The sequence below is a fragment of the Nerophis ophidion genome, linkage group LG11 (assembly GCF_033978795.1).
Source record: "Nerophis ophidion isolate RoL-2023_Sa linkage group LG11, RoL_Noph_v1.0, whole genome shotgun sequence".
NCBI lineage: Eukaryota > Metazoa > Chordata > Actinopteri > Syngnathiformes > Syngnathidae > Nerophis > Nerophis ophidion.
The window spans coordinates 13,545,084-13,568,275 of record NC_084621.1 but is presented as its reverse complement, the minus strand read 5'-3'; the positions used below and the strand labels follow the sequence as shown (position 1 = coordinate 13,568,275).

General features: G+C 40.1%; 1 protein-coding gene across 3 annotated transcripts in view; it reads left to right on the top strand.

Annotated features, from left to right (window-relative positions):
* Positions 1-8,650: 8,650 nt before the first annotated feature.
* eva1ba (eva-1 homolog Ba (C. elegans)) overlaps positions 8,651-23,192 on the top strand; it is a 46,466-nt gene continuing 31,924 nt past the window's right edge. For 2 of the 3 annotated variants that reach the window (XM_061915126.1, XM_061915127.1), the window contains exon 1: positions 8,653-8,945. The gene's annotated coding sequence lies outside the window, so the exon portion shown is untranslated. Of the gene's footprint in view, positions 8,946-23,192 lie in introns of all 3 variants that reach the window. The other variant, XM_061915128.1, reaches the window with a different exon arrangement.

The window sequence follows — 23,192 nt, the reverse complement described above, 5'->3', positions numbered from 1 at the left end:
TCCTTAAAACCTCACCTTTTTCCCATAAAAAAACCCACACTCCCTAAAACTTTTTATAATCAAATGTACCTCCTACCTAAAACTTTCACCTTTTTCATCAAATGTATGCACTCCCTACGATGCTGACTTTGCTAATGTACTGTACATACTCCATAAAACTTTTGCCTTTTTCATCAAATGTATGCACCACCTAAAACATTCCCCTTTTCATCAAATGTATGCACTCCCTACAATGCTGACTTTGCAAATGTACTGTATGCACTCCTTAAAACCTTTTCCCATAAAAAACCCCACACTCCCTAAAACTCTTTTTAATCAAATGTACCTCCTACCTAAAACTTTCCCCTTTTTCATCAAATGTATGCACTCCCTACGATGCTGACTTTGCTAATGTACTGTACATACTCCCTAAAACTTTTGCCTTTTTCATCAAATGTATGCACCACCTAAAACATTCCCCTTTTCATCAAATGTATGCACTCCCTACAATGCTGACTTTGCAAATGTACTGTATGCACTCCTTAAAACCTCACCTTTTTCCCATAAAAAACCCCACACTCCCTAAAACTTTTTTTAATCAAATGTACCTCCTACCTAAAACTTTCCCCTTTTTCATCAAATGTATGCACTCCCTACGATGCTGACTTTGCAAATGTACTGTATGCACTCCTTAAAACCTCACCTTTTTCCCATAAAAAAAACCCGCACTCCCTAAAACTTTTTTTAATCAAATGTACCTCCTACCTAAAACTTTCCCCTTTTTCATCAAATGTGTGCACTCCCTACGATGCTGACTTTGCAAATGTACTGTATGCACTCCTTAAAACCTCACCTTTTTCCCATAAAAAAAACCCACACTCCCTAAAACTTTTTTTAATCAAATGTACCTCTTACCTAAAACTTTCCCCTTTTTCATCAAATGTATGCACTCCCTACGATGCTGACTTTGCTAATGTACTGTACATACTCCCTAAAACTTTTGCCTTTTTAATCAAATGTATGCACCACCTAAAACATTCCCCTTTTCATCAAATGTATGCACTCACTACGATGCTGACTTTGCAAATGTACTGTATGCACTCCTTAAAACCTCACCTTTTTCCCATAAAAAAACCCACACTCCCGAAAACTTTTTTTAATCAAATGTACCTCCTACCTAAAACTTTCCCCTTTTTCATCAAGTGTATGCACTCCCTACAATGCTGACTTTGCAAATGTACTGTATGCACTCCTTAAAACCTCACCTTTTTCCCATAAAAAAACCCCGCACTCCCTAAAACTTTTTTTAATCAAATGTACCTCCTACCTAAAACTTTCCCCTTTTTCATCAAATGTGTGCACTCCCTACGATGCTGACTTTGCAAATGTACTGTATGCACTCCTTAAAACCTCAACTTTTTCCCATAAAAAAAACCCACACTCCCTAAAACTTTTTTTAATCAAATGTACATCCTACCTAAAACTTTCCACTTTTTCTTCAAGTGTATGCACTCCCTACAATGCTGACTTTGCAAATGTACTGTATGCACTCCTTAAGATTTTACCTTTTTTCAATCAAAAATACACACTCCGTCTAACCTTTTTTCATTCAAATGTACGTCCTCCCAAAAACATTGTCCTTTTTCATCAAATGTGTGTATCAAATGTCGACTTTGCAAATATACCGTATGCACTCCCTGAAACATGTTTTCATTTACTTAAGATGTCCGACTTAAGTGTCGGACATCTTGTCATAGTTCACATTTCTATGTCTCACATACTAAGCACGCTCATATTAAAGCACTTACAGTATTGGACCGACCAAGTTGAAAGCTTCTCCTGTGGAAGCTGTGAATCGGTTTTTAGTCCTTGCATAAATGTATTTAGTGACCGGCGTGTCACATTAGAAGCAGTAAGTCTCCTCACTCATGGATGTACTTCATCATCAGAGGGGTGAATTATTGATTGTTTTGAAGGGTATTTCTATTTTAAGCATTTATAGGAGCTTTTAGGACAAAACGATGCCGCACGATAGATAGTGAGGCATCGAAATAGGGCAAACATGTTGAGACATCTGATCATAAATCCGTTAAAAGATGAGTAAACATATCCATCCATCCATCCATTTTCTACCGCTCATTCCCTTTCGGGGTCGCGGGGGGCGCTGGCGCCTATCTCAGCTACAATCGGGCGGAAGGCGGGGTACACCCTGGACAAGTCGCCACCTCATCACAGGGCCAACACAGACAGACAACATTCACACTCACATTCACACACTAGGGCCCATTTAGTGTTGCCAATTAACCTATCCCCAGGTGCATGTCTTTGGAAGTGGGAGGAAGCCGGAGTACCCGGAGGGAACCCACGCATTCACGGGGAGAACATGCAAACTCCACACAGAAAGATCCCGAGCCTGGATTTGAACCCAGGACTGCATGAACTTCGTATTGTGAGGCAGACGCACTAACCCCTCTGCCACCATGAAGCCCGAGTAAACATATCATTTAATGAAATAGTGCTCACTTATTCTAATATTTTTCACAATTTTGAACTAATCACAGAAGTTCCACAATATCCATCCATCTTCTTCCGCTTATCCGAGATCGGGTCGCGGGGGCAGCAGCCTAAGACCTAGACAAACTTTAATGATCCACAAGGGAAATTGTTCCACACAGTAGCTCAGTCACAAAGACGGAAAGTGTAAGGGTGGAAAAGACAATGCAGCTATACAGGGAAGCCCAGACTTCCCTCTCCCCAGCCAGCTCCTCCTGGGGGATCCCGAGGCGTTCCAAAGTCAACTACGAGAGATAGTCTTCCCAACCTGTCCTGGGTCTTCCCCGTGGCCTCCCACCGGTTGGACGTGCCCGAAGCGTGTCTATATGTATGTATTTATGTATGTATGTATGTATGTGTATATATACATACAGGTATAGCTCGGTTGGTAGAGTGGCCGTGCCAGCAACTTGAGGGTTGCAGGTTCGATTCCCGCCTCCGCCATCCTAGTCACTGCCGTTGTGTCCTTGGGCAAGACACTTTACCCACGTGCTCCCAGTGCCACCCACACTGGTTGAAATGTAACTTAGATATTGGGTTTCACTATGTAAAGCGCTTTGAGTCACTAGAGAAAAGCGCTATATAAATATAATTCACTTCACTTCACATATATGTATGTATATAAATATATGTATACATGTACATATGTGTGTATATATCTATGTATATGTATATAAATGTGTATACATGTATGTATGTATATATATATGTATGTATATATATATATGCAGAGGTGGGTAGTAACGCGCTACATTTACTCCGTTACATTTACTTGAGTAACTTTTGGGATAAATTGTACTTCTACGAGTAGTTTTTATGCAACATACTTTTACTTTTACTTGAGTATATTTATAGAGAAGAAACACTACTTTTACTCCGTTCCATTTATCTACATTCAGCTTGCTACTCGCTACTTTTTTTTAATCGATCTATTAATGTTTGTTTTGGTTAATGGCAGAGATTCAAAGTAGGAACTACGCATGCCTGCTTTTCACCAATCACATGCAGTCACTGGTGACGTTGGACCAATCAAACGGAGCCAGGCGGTCACATGACCCGACTTAAACAAGTTGAAAAACTTATCGGGGTGTTACCATTTAGTGGTCAATTGTGCAAAATATGTACTGTACTGTGCAATCTACTAATAAAAGTTTCAATCAATCAATCAAAAGTATAAAAGAAAAAATACACTTTTTATTTCAACCGTACTCCCCGTCAAAAGCCTAAAGGCTGATCGCACAGTTCCTGTCTTCACAATAAAAGTGCCGCTCCATTGCGCCTGCGCTAACAAAATAAGAGTCTCCGAAAGCCAGCGCAAACAAGCTAGCAAACTACGGAGTTTGCCGCCAATTGTATTTATTGTAAAGTGTATAAAAACGAATATGGAAGCCGGACAGATAAGATGCCAAAAACCAACGACTTTCATGTGGTATTAGACAGAAAAGAGGAACTTTTTTTCTCCTCCATTTGAAAACCTGGACGTCTGATTCCAATCAATGCAAGTCATCAGAATCAGGTAATACACCAACTTATATTCTTGTCTTCATGAAAGATAGGAATCTATGTGTTAAACATGCATGTATATTCATTAAAACACCTTCAACATGTGAACAAAAACGGCAAAATAAATAAATATAAATTATATACTGTATATATAAATGTGTATATATATATATATATATATGTGTGTGTATAAATGATATGTGTGTGTATGTATATATGAGGTAGATCACCTCGACTTGGTCATTTACTAAGTAGTTGATAAACGTTGAAAAACTTATTCGGGTGTTAGCATTTAGTGGTCAATTGTACGGAATATGTACTGTACTGTGCAATCTACTAATACAAGTTTCAATCAATCAATCAAAAGTATGAAGGAAAAAATGCACTTTTTATTTCAACCGTAGTCCCCGTCAAAAGCCTAAAGGCTGATCGCACAGTTCCTGTCTTCACAATAAAAGTGCCGCTCCATTGCGCCTGCGCTAACAAAATAAGAGTCTCCGAAAGCCAGCGCAAACAAGCTAGCAAACTACGGAGTTTGCCGCCAATTGTATTTATTGTAAAGTGTATAAAAACGAATATGGAAGCTGGACAGATAAGATGCCAAAAACCAACGACTTTCATGTGGTATTGGACAGAAAAGAGGAACTTTTTTTCTCCTCCATTTGAAAACCTGGACGTCTGATTCCAATCAATGCAAGTCATCAGAATCAGGTAATACACCAACTTATATTCTTGTCTTCATGAAAGATAGGAATCTATGTGTTAAACATGCATGTATATTCATTAAAACACCTTCAACATGTGAACAAAAACGGCAAAATAAATAAATATAAATTATATACTGTATATATAAATGTGTATATATATATATATATATATATATATATATATATGTGTGTGTATAAATGATATGTGTGTGTATGTATATATGAGGTAGATCACCTCGACTTGGTCATTTACTAAGTAATTGATAAACGTTGAAAAACTTATTCGGGTGTTAGCATTTAGTGGTCAATTGTACTGAATGTGTACTGTACTGTGCAATCTACTAATACAAGTTTCAATCAATCAATCAAAAGTATGAAGGAAAAAATGCACTTTTTATTTAAACCGTACTCCCCGTCAAAAGCCTAAAGACTGATCGCACACTTCCTGTCTTCACAATAAAAGTGTCGCTCCATCGCGCCTGCGCTAACAAAATAAGAGTCTCCGAAAGTCAGCGCAAACAAGTTAGCAAGCTACGAAGTTTTCCGCCAATTGTATTTCTTGTAAAGTGTATAAAAACGAATATGGAAGCTGGACAGATAAGATGCCAAAAACCAACGACTTTCATGTGGTATTAGACAGAAAAGAGGAACTTTTTTTTCTCCTCCATTTGAAAACCTGGACGTCTGATTCCAATCAATGCAAGTCATCAGAATCAGGTAATACACCAACTTATATTCTTGTCTTCATGAAAGATAGGAATCTATATGTTAAACATGCATGTATATTCATTAAAACACCTTTAACATGTGAACAAAAACGGCAAAATAAATAAATATAAATTATATATTGTATATATAAATGTATGTATATATATATGTGTGTGTATAAATGATATGTGTGTGTATGTATATATGAGGTAGATCACCTCGACTTGGTCATTTACTAAGTAATTGATAAACGTTGAAAAACTTATTGGGGTGTTACCAATTAGTGGGCAATTTTACAAAATATGTACTGTAGTGTGCAATCTACTAATACAAGTTTTAATCAATCAATCAAATCAATGAATGCCTACTGAGGCTATGGTGCTGTTAAGTTTGAATGTACTATTATTTAATATATATTATTGTTTTAGTTGCTTAAGAGATATCCATTTTCTGCCGCTTATTCCCTTTCGGGGTCGCGGGGGGCGCTGGCGCCTATCTCAGCTACAATCGGGCGGAAGGCAGGGTATTCCTGCCTTTGAATTTGCTCATTGCTATTTTTATGTTTTTGTGCATTATTTGTTGCCGTAATCGGTTTACTCATCAGTTACTCAGTACTTGAGTAGTTTTTTCACAACATACTTTTTACTTTGACTCAAGTAAATATTTGGATGACTACTCCTTACTTTTACTTGAGTAATAAATCTCTAAAGTAACAGTACTCTTACTCGAGTACAATTTCTGGCTACTCTACCCACCTCTGCATATATGTGTATCGGAATACACACACATATACATTTTTTCCCAAGATGGCGCTGCTGTAGTGGCTGCTGTAGGCAGGAGCTCTGTGCTCTTGTGTCATCCTTTTATGTTTCCCGCTTGTTTTCATGTGTTATTATATTTATTTTGCATTTTGGTCCGGGACCCTTTGGGACTGTGTGACAAGGGGTGGCACTTTCGTGACCTCTGTGGTGCTTTTTTTGTGGACTTCTGGATCTGCCTCCCGGGAGCCTTTTGGCCATGGAGACCAGTTGCTGGGTCTCTGCTACACCAGAGTCTGTTTGGAGGGACTGGAGGTGATGCGGATGAGGGGACAGGACTGCGGAGCTAGCACTGAGCGCTGGGACGGAGAGGCTTTGCGGTGTCTTGACTGGGTGAGCAAGTGTCGGACACCTCAGTCTCCTTGGACGTATCCTCGCTCATCCATGCGGACTGGACACTGGCCGAGAGTGGAGTCGGCTGTCTTGGTTGCTTTGTTGGGTCTGCTCCTGTCTCTGGTCATGCTCCCAGACGATGGTGTGGAACACCGCAGAGGCCACCACAGTGGATATGTTTCTTTTACTTTTTATTCATAGCTGTATGTAGAAGTGTCTGCTTGTATCTGCTGCTTTAATGTCTTTAATGTCCCCTGTGTTCTTTGATGTTTGATGGTTCCCTCTTACACACATGTAAGAGGGATGTGTAGATAGATTAGATTAGATAGTACTATATTTATTCCGTCAGGAGAGTTCCTTCAGGAAAATTACAATTTTCAGCACAATCCCATTCAAGATGAGACAAACATTACAGGGAGACAGAACAGGATCGCTGACGGGTCTGCCGGCTTCCAGCGCCCCTTACAAAAAAGATGACATACAGGTAAACAAGGGGGGTGGGGGGGTGGGGGGAAAGAAAAAAATAGAAGATTAAATCAAATTAAAAAATCGGTCTTAGCCTAGGCCCTGGAGTGGCGGTGCAGACTGAGGCCAAGGGAAAAAAACAAAAAAAAAAACAACAACTCATAGCCATAGTACACATCCCTCTTCCATGTGTGTCAGAGGGAAACATCAAATATCAAAGAACACAATGGACATTAAAGACATTAAAGCAGCTGTACTATGGCTATGAGTTGTTGTTTTTCTCCCTTGGCCTCAGTCTGCACCCCCACTCCAGGGCCTAGGCTAAGACCCATCCATCCATCCATCCATCATCTTCTGCTTATCCGAGGTCGGGTCGCGGGGGCAACAGCCTAAGCAGGGAAACCCAGACTTCCCTCTCTCCAGCCACTTCGTCTAGCTCTTCCCGGGGGATCCCGAGGCGTTCCCAGACCAGCCGGGAGACATAGTCCTCCCAACGTGTCCTGGGTCTTCCCCGTGGCCTCCTACCGGTTGGACGTGCCCTAAACACCTCCCTAGGGAGGCGTTCGGGTGGCATCCTGACCAGATGCCCGAACCACCTCATCTGGCTCCTCTCGATGTGAAGGAGCAGCGGCTTTACTTTGAGTTCCTCCCGGATGGCAGAGCTTCTCACCCTATCTCTAAGGGAGAGACCCACCACACGGCGGAGGAAACTCATTTCGGCCGCTTGTACCCGTGATTTTATCCTTTCGGTCATGACCCAAAGCTCATGACCATAGGTGAGGATGGGAACGTAGATCGACCGGTAAATTGAGAGCTTTGCCTTCCGGCTCAGCTCCTTCTTCACCACAGGCTAAGACCGATTTCTTTTATTTTATTTTAATCCTCTATTTTTTTCTTCTCCCCCTCCCCCCGTTTACCTGTATGTCATCTTTTTTGTAAGGGGCGCTGGAAGCCGGCAGACCCGTCAGCGATCCTGTTCTGTCTCCCTCTAATGTTTGTCTGATCTTGAATGGGATTGTGCTGAAAATTGTAATTTTCCTGAAGGAACTCTCCTGACGGAATAAATAAAGTACTATCTAATCTAATCTAATCTATATACATCAACTCTTTAAAATATATATTATTAATTATTATTACATTTTTACTGGTAAAACAATATAAAAATAGTCCTTTTACCAATTGGGTGACCTTTGTCAGAAAACAGTATGTGGTTGTGTAGTTCTGATAAAACTGCTGGTCTGGCAACATGCCTTATTTCGCGAAGTCCATATTTTCTTATCTAAAAAAAAAAATGTTGGTTAAAATTGTCAATCAAAATGTCGCTCGTGTTTCTGTCTGAAGTCTTTTAGTCCCGTCGACACGTCGGTCATCTTCCAACGCCGGAGATATTTGACCTACCGTGCATCCTTTCACGCACCGCTAATCACCCATTGTTTGTTTGGCGGAAAAACATACTTGATAGCCACACCGCCCACTTCCACACTTCCCCTCCCTTCCTCCTACAATCTTGACCATTTTAGGCTGTTCCTTTTTTTTTTTTTCCTCGCTGGAAAAAGAGTATGTGTTTTGAGGGGTGGGGGTGTCAGCTTTTTCTTGCCGCTTGCAGAGAGAAAGAGAGAGAAGTGTGTTAGTCAGCCTCCAACTTGGAGAGGAAGTTACCACCTCTTTCCCAGACTCACGCACACACACACACACTCGCACACACACTCGCAGTCTTTAGGCGACCACAGCAGCGAGAACCGTCTTGGCCGGCTTATTTGTGATGAATGTTTTATTTCCACAGATTTTGGAGGAAATATGTTTTTTGTGCAGCCTGCATCAAGCGCTCGGTGTGGAGCGAAGCATTGACTTGGACATGATTTGTTCTCACTGCACACTGGTGAGTACGCATGTTTTCCACTCTATGGCCAGCTCCATTCATCTTTATTTCACAGAACCTGCTCGCATTGATAAGCATTTTGACTTCAACTTGCGCGTCTTACGTGACTTACCATGAATTGATTAAGGTTCGAAAAACTTATTGGGGTGTTACCATTTAGTGGTCAATTGTACAAAATATGTACTGTACTGTGCAATCTACTAATACAAGCTTCAATCAATTCAATCAAACTTTATTGCTCAGTACTGGCTGTCCAGAGTCGAGACCCAGGATGGACCGCTCGCCTGTATTGGTTGGGGACATCTCTACGCTGCTGATCCGCTTGAGATGGTTTCCTGTGGACGGGACTCTCGCTGCTGTCTTGGATCCGCTTGAACTGAACTCTCGCGGCTGTGTTGGAGCCAGTATGGATTGAACTTTCACAGTATCATGTTAGACCCGCTCGACATCCATTGCTTTCGGTCCCCTAGAGGGGGGGGTTGCCCACATCTGAGGTCCTCTCCAAGGTTTCTCATAGTCAGCATTGTCACTGGCGTCCCACTGGATGTGAGTTTTCCTTGCCTTTATGTGGGTTCTTCCGAGGATGTTGTAGTCGTAATGGTTTGTGCAGTCCTTTGAGACATTTGTGATTTGGGGCTATATAAATAAACATTGATTGATTGATTGATGAGCACTCGGGTTTATTTAGCCAGATAACCACCAAAGACACCTTTGTCTAACCCTGCCTTGCACTTTCACCTCTGTTTCACTTTCGCTATTTTGCCGAGCGTGCAAATCAAGCCTCACAGCGTGTTGTCACCCCAGTATATGTTTGGACCGTGCAAGTTGTTCCAAAGAGAAGCTGCTACACTACGTGTGAGCCAGGATGTGCCGTGAAGGGAAATGCTTTCCCGTGCTCAATAGTTTGAGGACGTTAGAGTTTAGCACCTCTTATTAGGCAGAAAGGAAGAGAAGGGGACCGCATTGCTCTCAGGGGTCTCCTTTAATTAAGTGCACTTTAGCTCCTCCAGTCAATCAGATAAGGCTGATAACATAGGCTTAAGTGTTAATGCTTGCTTTACTGACCCCCCCCTCTGAGGCCACGGTTGACTTCTGCACAACCTCTTTAAGGTATTCAGACCTTACCTTCCTAGACTCCTTCATCAACTTGCTTTGTTTTTATAATTCCCCATCGCATTTATTTATTTTCTAATAGGGACAATGCATATTAATTAACATAAATTGGAATAATGTCGGATTCCAGTTGATGCATTTTTGACTTAGGGGGCCAATTTTAGAGAAAAAAAAATGTGTCTGGGGCTTGTATATTCTTTTTTTTAGGAACACTTAATACAAAACGGGAGTATTAATGAATCAATCAATCAATGTTTACTTATATAGCCCTAAATCACTAGTGTCTCAAAGGGCTGCACAAACCACTACGACATCCTCGGTAGGCCCACATAAGGGCAAGGAAAACTCACACCCAGTGGGACGTCGGTGACAATGATGACTATGAGAACCTTGGAGAGGAGGAAAGCAATGGATGTCGAGCGGGTCTAACATGATACTGTGAAAGTTCAATCCATAATGGATCCAACACAGTCGCGAGAGTCCAGTCCAAAGCGGATCCAACACAGCAGTGAGAGTCCCGTTCACAGCAGGAAACCATCCCAAGCGGAGGCGGATCAGCAGCGCAGCGATGTCCCCAGCCGATACACAGGCAAGCAGTACATGGCCACCGGATCGGACCGGACCCCCTCCACAAGGGAGAGTGGGACATAGAAGAAAAAGAAAAGAAACGGCAGATCAACTGGTCTAAAAAGGGAGTCTATTTAAAGGTCAGAGTATACAAATGAGTTTTAAGGTGAGACTTAAATGCTTCTACTGAGGTAGCATCTCAAACTGTTACCGGGAGGGCATTCCAGAGTACTGGAGCCCCAATTGGAAAACGCTCTATAGCCCGCAGACTTTTTTTGGGCTTTGGGAATCACTAATAGATGATCAAATGAACTGGAAATCTCATATACAAAACATACAACATAAGGTGGCAAAAAATATTTCAATAACGAATAAAGCAAAATACGTCCTGGGTCAAAAATAACTTTATATTCTCTACTGCTCGCTAGTGTTACCATATCTGAGTTATTGTGCAGAAATATGGGGAAACAACTACAAATGTGCGCTACATTCGTTAACTGTGTTACAAAAATGATCGATTCAATCATCAATCAATCAATGTTTATTTATATAGCCCCAAATCACAAATGTCTCAAAGGACTGCACAAATCATTACGACTACAACATCCTCGGAAGAACCCACAAAAGGGCAAGGAAAACTCACACCCAGTGGGCAGGGAGAATTCACATCCAGTGGGACGCCAGTGACAATGCTGACTATGAGAAACCTTGGAGAGGACCTCAGATGTGGGCAACCCCCCCCCCCCTCTAGGGGACCGAAAGCAATGGATGTCGAGCGGGTCTAACATGATACTGTGAAAGTTCAATCCATAGTGGCTCCAACACAGCCGCGAGAGTTCAGTTCAAGCGGATCCAAGACAACAGCGAGAGTCCCGTCCACAGGAAACCATCTCAAGCGGAGGCGGATCAGCAGCGTAGAGATGTCCCCAACCGATACACAGGCGAGCGGTCCATATTGGGTCCCGACGAGCGGTCCATCCTGGGTCTCGACTCTGGACAGCCAGTACTTCATCCATGGTCATCGGACCGGACCCCCTCCACAAGGGAGGGGGGGACATAGGAGAAAGAAAAGAAGCGGCAGATCAACTGGTCGAAAAAGGAGGTCTATTTAAAGGCTAAAGTATACAGATAAGTTTTAAGGTGAGACTTAAATGCTTCTACTGAGGTAGCATCTCGAACTGTTACCGGGAGGGCATTCCAGAGTACTGGAGCCCGAACGGAAAACGCTCTATAGCCCGCAGACTTTTTTTGGGCTCTAGGAATCACTAATAAGCCGGAGTCTTTTGAACGCGGATTTCTTGCCGGGACATATGGTACAATACAATCGGCAAGATAGGCTGGAGCTAGACCGTGTAGTATTTTATACGTAAGTAGTAAAACCTTAAAGTCACATCTTAAGTGCACAGGAAGCCAGTGCAGGTGAGCCAGTATAGGCGTAATGTGATCAAACTTTCTTGTTCTTGTCAAAAGTCTAGCAGCCGCATTTTGTACCAACTGTAATCTTTTAATGCTAGACATGGGGAGACCATGTCTAGCATTAATATCCAACATTGTGTATTAGAATAATACACAATGTTGGATATAGAGAACATACAAACCCTTTATTTATTGAGTCAAAAATATTAAAGCTCCATGACTTGATAAAATTGCAAACAGCTAAATTGATGTACAAAGTCAATTATAACCTGCAAACAAAGAATGTACAACAATTCTTCTCAACTAAAGAGGAGGAATATAACCTTAGAGGAAAATCTAACTTAAAACATTTGTATGCACGTACAACACTTACAACTTTTAGCATATCAGTATGTGGAATTAAATTATGGAATGGATTAAGTAAAGAAGTTAAACATTGTACTGATATGAGCCAGTTCAACCTTCGTCTTGTGTTAGGGTCGGCACCGACCCGTTTTAGTTTTTAAATGCATAAAAACACCACATACATTTGTTTTTTTGCATCAGGAACCTCTTTGTCAAGTAAATAAAACATTTTAATTTTTTTCACTAAATTTTAAAATGCTCTGGTAGAAATTATGCCCTTGGTGTTGTTAGGGTCGGTTTCGACCCAGTTATAAAAATAAGATGGTAAAGCAAAGATAAGAGCCAAAACTGAACACACTGACAGCCAGCTCCTCTCCCAATCATGTGAGCTTTAGTGGATTCTCATTTTACCTTGTTATCCTGTACAAAAACAAACAAAAGACGGACACTAAAAGTGTCACTTTTTGCCACTCTGATTTTGTTTTTTTATTAGTTTTGGAACTAGTAATCTATTTCTCTTGGTTTCATTTGCTTGATTGGTTGTTGGTTGTTGTTTGTTTGATGTTGGATTTCTGTTGCTGAAAAAAATAAGTTTTAGCCTTTTTCTTGAAGTAAATATATATGGGTCGAAATTGACCCGTAACACCATAGATGTTACTATAGTTAAAATTCTTAAAATGAAAAAATAAATAAAACACATGTATTTAAGAGATGTGTTCTAATACCCCTTAGTAATAGTTAGGTAACACAACAACCGTTTTTTTAATTTATATGATCCTCTTGAGGTTCGTTTTACCATTTTTAAAAATTGAAATCGAGGGGTATACTGACAAAAAAAGGCCCAATGGCCCAAACCAAAAATATTAAAACCAATATTTTCAAGGATAGACAAAGACATGCACCTGGGGATAGGTTGATTGGCAACACTAAATTGGCCCTAGTGTGTGAATGTGAGTGTGAATGTTGTCTGTCTATCTGTGTTGGCCCTGCGATGAGGTGGCGACTTGTCCAGGGTGTACCCCGCCTTCCGCCCGATTGTAGCTGAGATAGGCGCCAGCGCCCCCCGCGACCCCAAAAGGGAATAAGCGGTAGAAAATGGATGGATGGATGGATGGATTTTCAAGGATAAGGAAGCCTAACGAGGTAACCAAGAGATGAGAAACAAATTGGATGATAGATAATTGTTTTTAGTGTATTTTATAGCTGATTTAAGACATGGGTCAAAACCGACCCGTTAACATAAGAGATGGTAACAGAAAGCTAACACAAGAGGAAGGTTAAGAGGATGTTTAAATTAATAGTGCTTACAAAGTACAAAGAAGAAGTATTATGAGAAACACTTTCAAAGTTATTGAAAATAAGATATTCTTCATCTTAGTATGTTAATAATGACTGAAATAATTAAGTAGATGTTAGAAAACTGCTGTGTTAATCACTCATAGATGTCATTTTGCTATTTTGATATTATAAAGAAGGTCAGTGAATGAATGTATATATTGTGGGCGCTCTGAAGTGGAAAAGGGGTAGGATTGAATAAGCTTTGCTTCTTCCTACTCCTTTCGGACATGATGTGAAGTGAAGTGAATTATATTTATATAGCGCTTTTCTCTAGTGACTCAAAGCGCTTTACATAGTGGAACCCAATATCTAAGTTATATTTAAACCAGCGTGGGTGGCACTGGGAGCAGGTGGGTAAAGTGTCTTGCCCAAGGACACAACGGCAGTGACTAGGATGACGGAAGCGGGAATCGAACCAGCAACCCTCAAGTTGCTGGCACGGCCGCTCTACCAACCGAGCTATGCCGCCCCCAATAGCCAATCACGGCACCCACCTGTTCCCAATTAGCCCGTTCACCTGTGGGATGTTCCAAACAAGTCTTTGACGGGCATCCCTCAACTTTCTCACTCTTTTTTGCCACTTGTGCCAACTTTCTTGAAACACGTCGCAGGCATCAAATTCCAAATGAGCTATTATATGATGTATTGTGTATTGCGAAATGATGAATTTAACTGATGTATAATGTTGTATGTATGTCATGTGCACCTAATGTACGTATTAATTTTGTTTGTGCTTACCGCCCTCAAATAAATTTTATTTGCTACATGGTGTAATGATAACTGACCAGTAGATGGCAGTCTTTGGACTGCGGGTTGACTGACGCCTGTTCAATAAATTGGCGCAAGTACCCATGAGCAAGCATCACCAAAACTTTGATGTTTCATTGAGAATATAGAACATTACAGACGGCACTCAAAAATGTCCGAATTTTTAAATACGACTTTGGTAAGCTACGATGCCACACCGCTACCATAGTCACAGCTACCATAGTCAGACGTACTGTGCTTCAACGTACAGGTATCATCATGGTGGGTGTTTTAAGGACCCCAAAATGGCACCTATTAGGAGGCATATTATCTAGTTTGCTTTTGCAATATTATGCAAATCCAACTTTTCTTACCTATTGGTACCTGCTGATGTGTATTTGGGATCTGCATAAGTCCTGAAATTGTGTAGTCCACGCTGCAGTCAATAAGGTCCTTCTTTTTCTCTATCTTCTTGTTATGGGACATTCATTCTCCACCGTTGCCATTTCTACCAACATTTGTAATACAAAGTCGTGTAAAGTTCTTACTTTTATATGTCAGTAAACTTGCCATGAAAGCGCTAAAACATCAATCAATCAATCAATCAATGTTTACTTATATAGCCCTAAATCACTAGTGTCTCAAAGGGCTGCACAAACCACCACGACATCCTCGGTAGGCCCACATAAGGGCAAGGAAAACTCACACCCAGTGGGACGTCGGTGACAATGATGACTATGAGAACCTTAGAGAGGAGGAAAGCAATGGATGTCGAGCGGGTCTAACATGATACTGTGAAAGTTCAATCCATAATGGATCCAACACAGTCGCGAGAGTCCAGTCCAAAGCGGATCCAACACAGCAGCGAGAGTCCCGTTCACAGCGGAGCCAGCAGGAAACCCTCCCAAGCGGAGGCGGATCAGCAGCGCAGAGATGTCCCCAGCCGATACACAGGCAAGCAGTACATGGCCACCGGATCGGATTGTACCGGACCCCCTCCACAAGGGAGAGTGGGACATAGGAGAAAAAGAAAAGAAACGGCAGATCAACTGGTCTAAAAAGGGAGTCTATTTAAAAGCTAGAGTATACAAATGAGTTTTAAGGTGAGACTTAAATGCTTCTACTGGTGTAGTGAGTTCATTTTATTCATCCAAGGAACTTTAGTTATTCGAGAGTTCCGGTCGGACGGGACACATTTCGGGTGTTGTTGTTGCACTAGTGAGCTAGTAGTGTACATAACATAACGTAAAATCTTCTTAGTGAGAAGAATGATCTTATCAGACAGAAAATAAGCAAATATCAGCCTTATTTGACATATTTAATCTTACTTAGATTTCAATTTTTGCAGTGCAAGTATGGTCAAAGCGCTTTGAGTACCTTGAAGGTAGAAAAACGCTATCCAAGTACAACCCATTTACCATTCTTCACAAGTGTTTGTAAACTTTTGACCACGGCTGTACATCCCAGGTCCTGGTCTTGTAACCCCCCTGCAGGCAAGACCCTCTGCTGTAGTCCTTGTCATAACATCGGGAGCTTTTGAGAAACGGCATCCAACATTTGGGAGGCAAGCAATCATGGAAAAAAGCAAACAGGTGTGGTGTGTCACACGCTAATAGGCGGCGGCCGTGTAATCGTTGCAGCCTGCGGCGCTGGACGGCGTCCGAGATCGACGTGAGCTCGTGGTTTTTTGTGTTCTCGGGAACACGGGAGAAATGTACATCGTAAGGAATCCGATCATGACTACGCCTTCCTTCCAATGAGCAGCTTGTAGTGTGACAACAGTCTGAACCAGGCCTGGGCTATTATTTTGACTCGGGGGCCACATTTAGAGGCAAAAATATATCAATTTTTATGAACACTAATACAAAACCTCACAATAATGTCTGATTGAATGCTAAAAACGGTATGACATACGCCTTAAAAAATGGAATGGAATTTTACATTTTTCTATAAAGGATAAAACACTGAATATCGACAAAATATGAACATCACACCCCCTTTCCATCGACATATTTTACAATCGAGTGAAATGCAACAAAAATGCAACAAACAGTGAAATATGAACGCGAAGGGTACAAAATAAAGCCACCTACAATCTGATATATCACTAAGATTTAGAACTTTGTTGTGAAAATCTCCTTCCGCCTCTGTGGAAACGCTTCCCGCCCACACTGCTTGGTGCCTCGTCTGAGCTGCTGTGACGTAGATGACCAGAGTAACTAATTAGATGACTATAGTAACTCATTAGATGACCATAGTAACTCATTAGATGACCATAGTAACTCATTAGATGACCATAGTAACTCATTTGATGAGGATAGTAACTAATTAGATGACCATAGTAACTAATTAGATGACCATAGTAACTCATTAGATGACCATCGCCTTCCACCCGATTGTAGCTAAGATAGGCGCCAGAGTCTCAGAAAACTGGCGTGCACAAGCGATCCCTCAGAAAGCTGGCGTGCACATCACTTGTGCACGGCAGCTTTCCGAGACCCTTATTTAGTTAGCGCAGGCAGCATGAAGCAGGGCTTTTATTGTGAAGATAGGAAATGTGCAGTCAGCCTTTAGAGTTTTGACGGAAGGGACGGCGCGAAAGTCTGTTGAAATAAAAAGTGTTTCTCGCCTTCCTCTCGGTCATATTTTCATAATAATGAACTGGCAGCAGCCAGCGTCATCTCACAAGACCCTCGGGTGCCGTGAATGTCAATCAAGCAAGCTACGGAATTTGCCGCCAATGCTTTTTCTTGTAAAGTGTATGGAAGCTGGATGAATTAGATGCCAAAAACCAACCACTTTCATGTGGTATTGTACAGAAAGGACAACTTTTTTTCTCCTCCATTTGAAAATGTGGGCGTTATCATCATTACTGTCTGATTCCAATCAATGCAAGTCATCAGAATCAGGTAATACACCAACTTATATTCTTGTCTTTGTGAAAGAAAGACATCTATATGTGTTACACATGCTTGTATTATCATTAAACATATTTAACTTGTTTACAAAAATGTCTCTTTCATAAATAAATAAATATAAATGATATATATAAATGAGGTAGATCCCCTCGAGTTGGTCAATTGAAAAGTAGCTCGCCGGCAGAAAAAGTGTGGGCACCCCTGCTCTACGACATTCCGAACGGAAGTTAAAAGCAGTTTTGTCTGTGTTTTTTCCTACGGTGTGCTAGAGCGCAATTTTAGGTTTTGGGGTTTGGTTTTTTATTAGATGGCAATTTTCGCCAGTCCTGATGTGTTTGTCACATTTAGTGAGTTTTGAAGCATGTTAAGGGGGTCAAATTACAGCTCAAAGAGGCGGCGGAATAATAAAGAATAATAATAATAAACCCTTATAAATGCAATAGGGTCCTCTGTCCCAAAAGGACGTTTGGTCCCTAATAATAGTAATAAAACCTTATAAATACAATAGGGTCCTCTGTCCCAAAGGGACGTTTGGTCCCTAATAATAGTAATAAAACCTTATAAATACAATAGGGTCCTCTGTCCCAAAGGGACGTTTGGTCCCTAATAATAATAATAAAACCTTATAAATACAATAGGGTCCTCTGTCCCAAAGGGACGTTTGGTCCCTCATAATAATAATAAAACCTTATAAATACAATAGGGTCCTCTGTCCCAAAGGGACGTTTGCTCCCTAATAATAATAATAAAACCTTATAAATACAATAGGGTCCTCTGTCCCAAAGGGACGTTTGGTCCCTAATAATAATAATAAAACCTTATAAATACAATAGGGTCCTCTGTCCCAAAGGGACGTTTGGTCCCTCATAATAATAATAAAACCTTATTAATACAATAGGGTCCTCTGTCCCAAAGGGACGTTTGCTCCCTAATAATAATAATAAAACCTTATAAATACAATAGGGTCCTCTGTCCCAAAGGGACGTTTGGTCCCTAATAATAATAATAAAACCTTATAAATACAATAGGGTCCTCTGTCCCAAAGGGACATTTGGTCCCTAATAATAGTAATAAAACCTTATAAATACAATAGGGTCCTCTGTCCCAAAGGGACGTTTGGTCCCTAATAATAGTAATAAAACCTTATAAATACAATAGGGTCCTCTGTCCCATAGGGACGTTTGGTCCCTAATAATAATAAAACCTTATAAATACAATAGGGTCCTCTGTCCCAAAGGGATGTTTGGTCCCTAATAATAGTAATAAAACCTTATAAATACAATAGGGTCCTCTGTCCCAAAGGGATGTTTGGTCCCTAATAATAGTAATAAAACCTTATAAATACAATAGGGTCCTCTGTCCCAAAGGGACGTTTGGTCCCTAATAATAATAATAAAACCTTATAAATACAACAGGGTCCTCTGTCCCAAAGGGATGTTTGGTCCCTCATAATAATAATAAAACCTTATAAATACAATAGGGTCCTCTGTCCCAAAGGGATGTTTGGTCCCTCATAAGAATAATAAAACCTTATGAATACAATAGGGTCCTCTGTCCCAAAGGGACGTTTGGTCCCTAATAATAATAATAAAACCTTATAAATACAATAGGGTCCTCTTTCCCAAAGGGACGTTTGGTCCCTAATAATAGTAATAAAACCTTATAAATACAATAGGGTCCTCTGTCCCAAAGGGACGTTTGGTCCCTAATAATAGTAATAAAACCTTATAAATACAATAGGGTCCTCTGTCCCAAAGGGACATTCGGTCCCTAATTATTTGGGAATGTCCGGCGGGCCAGATTGAAAATCTTAACGGGCCACTTGTGGCCCCCGGGCCTTAATTTGCCGAGGCGTGGTCTAAACAAATGTGATGTAGACACTAAAGTATTGTGTCTGCTTCACATCAGGAGCACATCTGGCGACTATTAACCACTTGCCCTCACCCCCAGTTACCCGCCTATTACCTGCCAGGGCTCACAGAACACACTCTCCATGGGACCAACGGCAAGACTCTGGTAACATGTTTTCCCCAGCTCGAGAACACGCTGGAATCCATCCGGAGCTGATGTCCCACCGCCGTTGAATTTTCAAGTTTAATCGAAAAGCCTGGTCACGCCGGCGCTGGCCCGGTTCTGTTCTGTTCTTACTGGTGGGCCCCGTGGTTCTTAGAGTGCACGAGGAGTCAAACACAGCAACACTGCGTTCTTTTACATCAGGGGTCTCAAACTCAATTTACCTGGGGGGGGGGGGGGGCACTGGATGCAGAATCTAGGTGAGGCCGGGCCGCGGGAAAATATTTCTTTAAAAAAAAAAATATTTTGAAATGTCCTTATTTTTATTTTCAATGTAAAATAACATCAAAATATAAATGAACCCAAGGTGAATTAAGTCATGCAGATTCCATCCATTCATTTACAACCGCCTGTCCCCTTTTGGGGTAACGGGGGGGGGGGTTGCTGGAGCCTATCTCAGCTGCATTCAGGCGGAAGGCGGTGTACACCCTGGACAAGTCGCCACCTAATCACACTATGGTCATCTAACGAGTTACTATGGTCAAGTAATTAGTTACTATGTTCATTTAATTAGTTACTATGGTCACCTAATTAGTTACTATGGTCATCTAATTAGTCACTATGGTCATCTAACGAGTTACTATGGTCATCTAATTAGTTACTATGGTCATCTAATGAGTTACTATGGTCCTCTAATGAGTTACTATGGTCATCTAATTAGTTACTATGGTCATCTAATTAGTTACTATGGTCATCTAATGAGTTACTATGGTCATCTAATTAGTTACTATGGTCATCTAATGAGTTACTATGGTCCTCTAATGAGTTACTATGGTCATCTAATTAGTTACTATGGTCATCTAATGAGTTACTATGGTCATTTAATGAGTTACTATGGTCATCTAATTAGTCACTATGGTCATCTAACGAGTTACTATGGTCAAGTAATTAGTTACTATGTTCATTTAATTAGTTACTCTGGTCATCTAATGAGTTACTATGGTCATCTAATGAGTTACTATGGTCATCTAATTAGTTACTATGGTCATCTAATGAGTTACTATGGTTATCTAATGAGTTACTATGGTCATCTAATTAGTTACTATGGTCAAGTAATTAGTTACTATGTTCATTTAATTAGTTACTCTGGTCATCTAATGAGTTACTATGGTCATCTAATGAGTTACTATGGTCATCTAATGAGTTACTATGGTTATCTAATGAGTTACTATGGTCATCTAATTAGTTACTATGGTCATCTAATGAGTTACTATGGTCATCTAATGAGTTACTATGGTCATCTAATTAGTTACTATGGTCATCTAATGAGTTACTATGGTCATTTAATTAGTTGATATGGTCATCAAATGAGTTACTATGGTCTTCTAATTAGTTACTATGGTCATCTAATTAGTTACTATGGTCATCTAATGAGTTACTATGGTCATCTAATGAGTTACTATGGTCATTTAATGAGTTACTATGGTCAAGTAATTAGTTACTATGTTCATTTAATTAGTTACTATGGTCACCTAATTAGTTACTATGGTCATCTAATTAGTCACTATGGTCATCTAACAAGTTACTATGGTCAAGTAATTAGTTACTATGTTCATTTAATTAGTTACTATGGTCATCTAATGAGTTACTATGGTCATCTAATGAGTTACTATGGTCATCTAATTAGTTACTATGGTCATCTAATGAGTTACTATGGTCATCTAATGAGTTACTATGGTCATCTAATTAGTTACAATGGTCCTCTAATGAGTTACTATGGTCATCTAATTAGTTACTATGGTCATCTAATGAGTTACTATGGTCATTTAATGAGTTACTATGGTCATCTAATTAGTCACTATGGCCATCTAACGAGTTACTATGGTCAAGTAATTAGTTACTATGTTCTTATAATTAGTTACTCTGGTCATCTAATGAGTTACTATGGTCATCTAATGAGTTACTATGGTCATCTAATTAGTTACTATGGTCATCTAGTGAGTTACTATGTTTATCTAATGAGTTACTATGGTCATCTAATTAGTTACTATGGTCATCTAATGAGTTACTATGGTCATCTAATGAGTTACTATGGTCATATAATTAGTTACTATGGTCATCTAATGAGTTACTATGGTCATCTAATTAGTTGCTATGGTCATCTAATGAGTTACTGTGGTCTTCTAATTAGTTACTATGGTCATCTAATTAGTTGCTATGGTCATCTAATGAGTTACTATGGTCTTCTAATTAGTTACTATGGTCATCTAATTAGTTACTATGGTCATCTAATGAGTTACTATGGTCATCTAATGAGTTACTATGGTCATTTAATGAGTTACTATGGTCATCTATTTAGTTACTATGGCCATCTAATTAGTCACTATGGTCATCTAACGTGTTACTATGGTCAAGTAATTAGTTACTATGTTCATTTAATTAGTTACTATGGTCATCTAATGAGTTACTATGGTCACCTAATTAGTTACTATGGTCATCTAATTAGTCACTATGGTCATCTAACGAGTTACTATGGTCAAGTAATTAGTTACTATGTTCATTTAATTAGTTACTATGGTCATCTAATGAGTTACTATGGTCATCTAATGAGTTACTATGGTCATCTAATTAGTTACTATGGTCATCTAATGAGTTACTATTGTCATCTAATTAGTTACTATGGTCATCTAATGAGTTACTATGGTCATCTAATGAGTTACTATGGTCATCTAATGAGTTACTATGGTCATCTAATTAGTTACTATGGTCATCTAATGAGTTACTATGGTCATCTAATTAGTTACTATGGTCATCTAATTAGTTACTATGGTCATCTAATGAGTTACTATGGTCATCTAATTAGTTACTATGGTCATCTAATTAGTTACTATGGTCATCTAATGAGTTACTATGGTCATCTAATTAGTTACTATGGTCATCTAATTAGTTACAATGGTCCTCTAATGAGTTACTATGGTCATCTAATTAGTTACTATGGTCATCTAATGAGTTACTATGGTCAACTAATTAGTTACTATGGTCATCTAATTAGTTACAATGGTCCTCTAATGAGTTACTATGGTCATCTAATTAGTTACTATGGTCATCTAATGAGTTACTATGGTCATTTAATGAGTTACTATGGTCATCTAATTAGTTACTATGGTCATCTACGTCACAGCAGCTCAGACGAGGCACCAAGCAGTGTGGGCGGGAAGCGTTTCCACAGACCCGGAAGGAGATTTTCACAACAAAGTTCTAAATCTTAGTGATAGATTGTAGGTGGCTTTATTTTGTACCCTTCGCGTTCATATTTCACTGTTTGTTGCATTTTTGTTGCATTTCACTCGATTGTAAAATATGTCGATCGAAAGGGGGTGTGATGTTCATATTTTGTCGATATTCAGTGTTTTATCCTTCATAGAAAAATGTAAAATTCCATTATGTTTTTTAAGGCGGTCTGTCATTTTTAGCATTCAATCAGACATTATTGTGAGGTTTCGTATTAGTGTTCATAAAAATAGAAATACCGGCCCCCAGACACATTTTTTTCTGTAAATGTGGCCCCCGAGTCAAAATAGTTGCCCAGGCCTGGTCCGGGTTATCAGGGACTGTTTTTACTGACGGACAGGTGTCGCGGTGCGACTCCAGCCAGCTGCGTAAGAAAAACCTCGTCTCCATGGCTGAAAACTGGGAAATTTTGGAAATCAGGGATTTTTAAAAAATTGTTGAAGGACAGCACACAATTCCTGAACAGGCTGAATATTTTGAAATTGGAACGCTTTAAAAC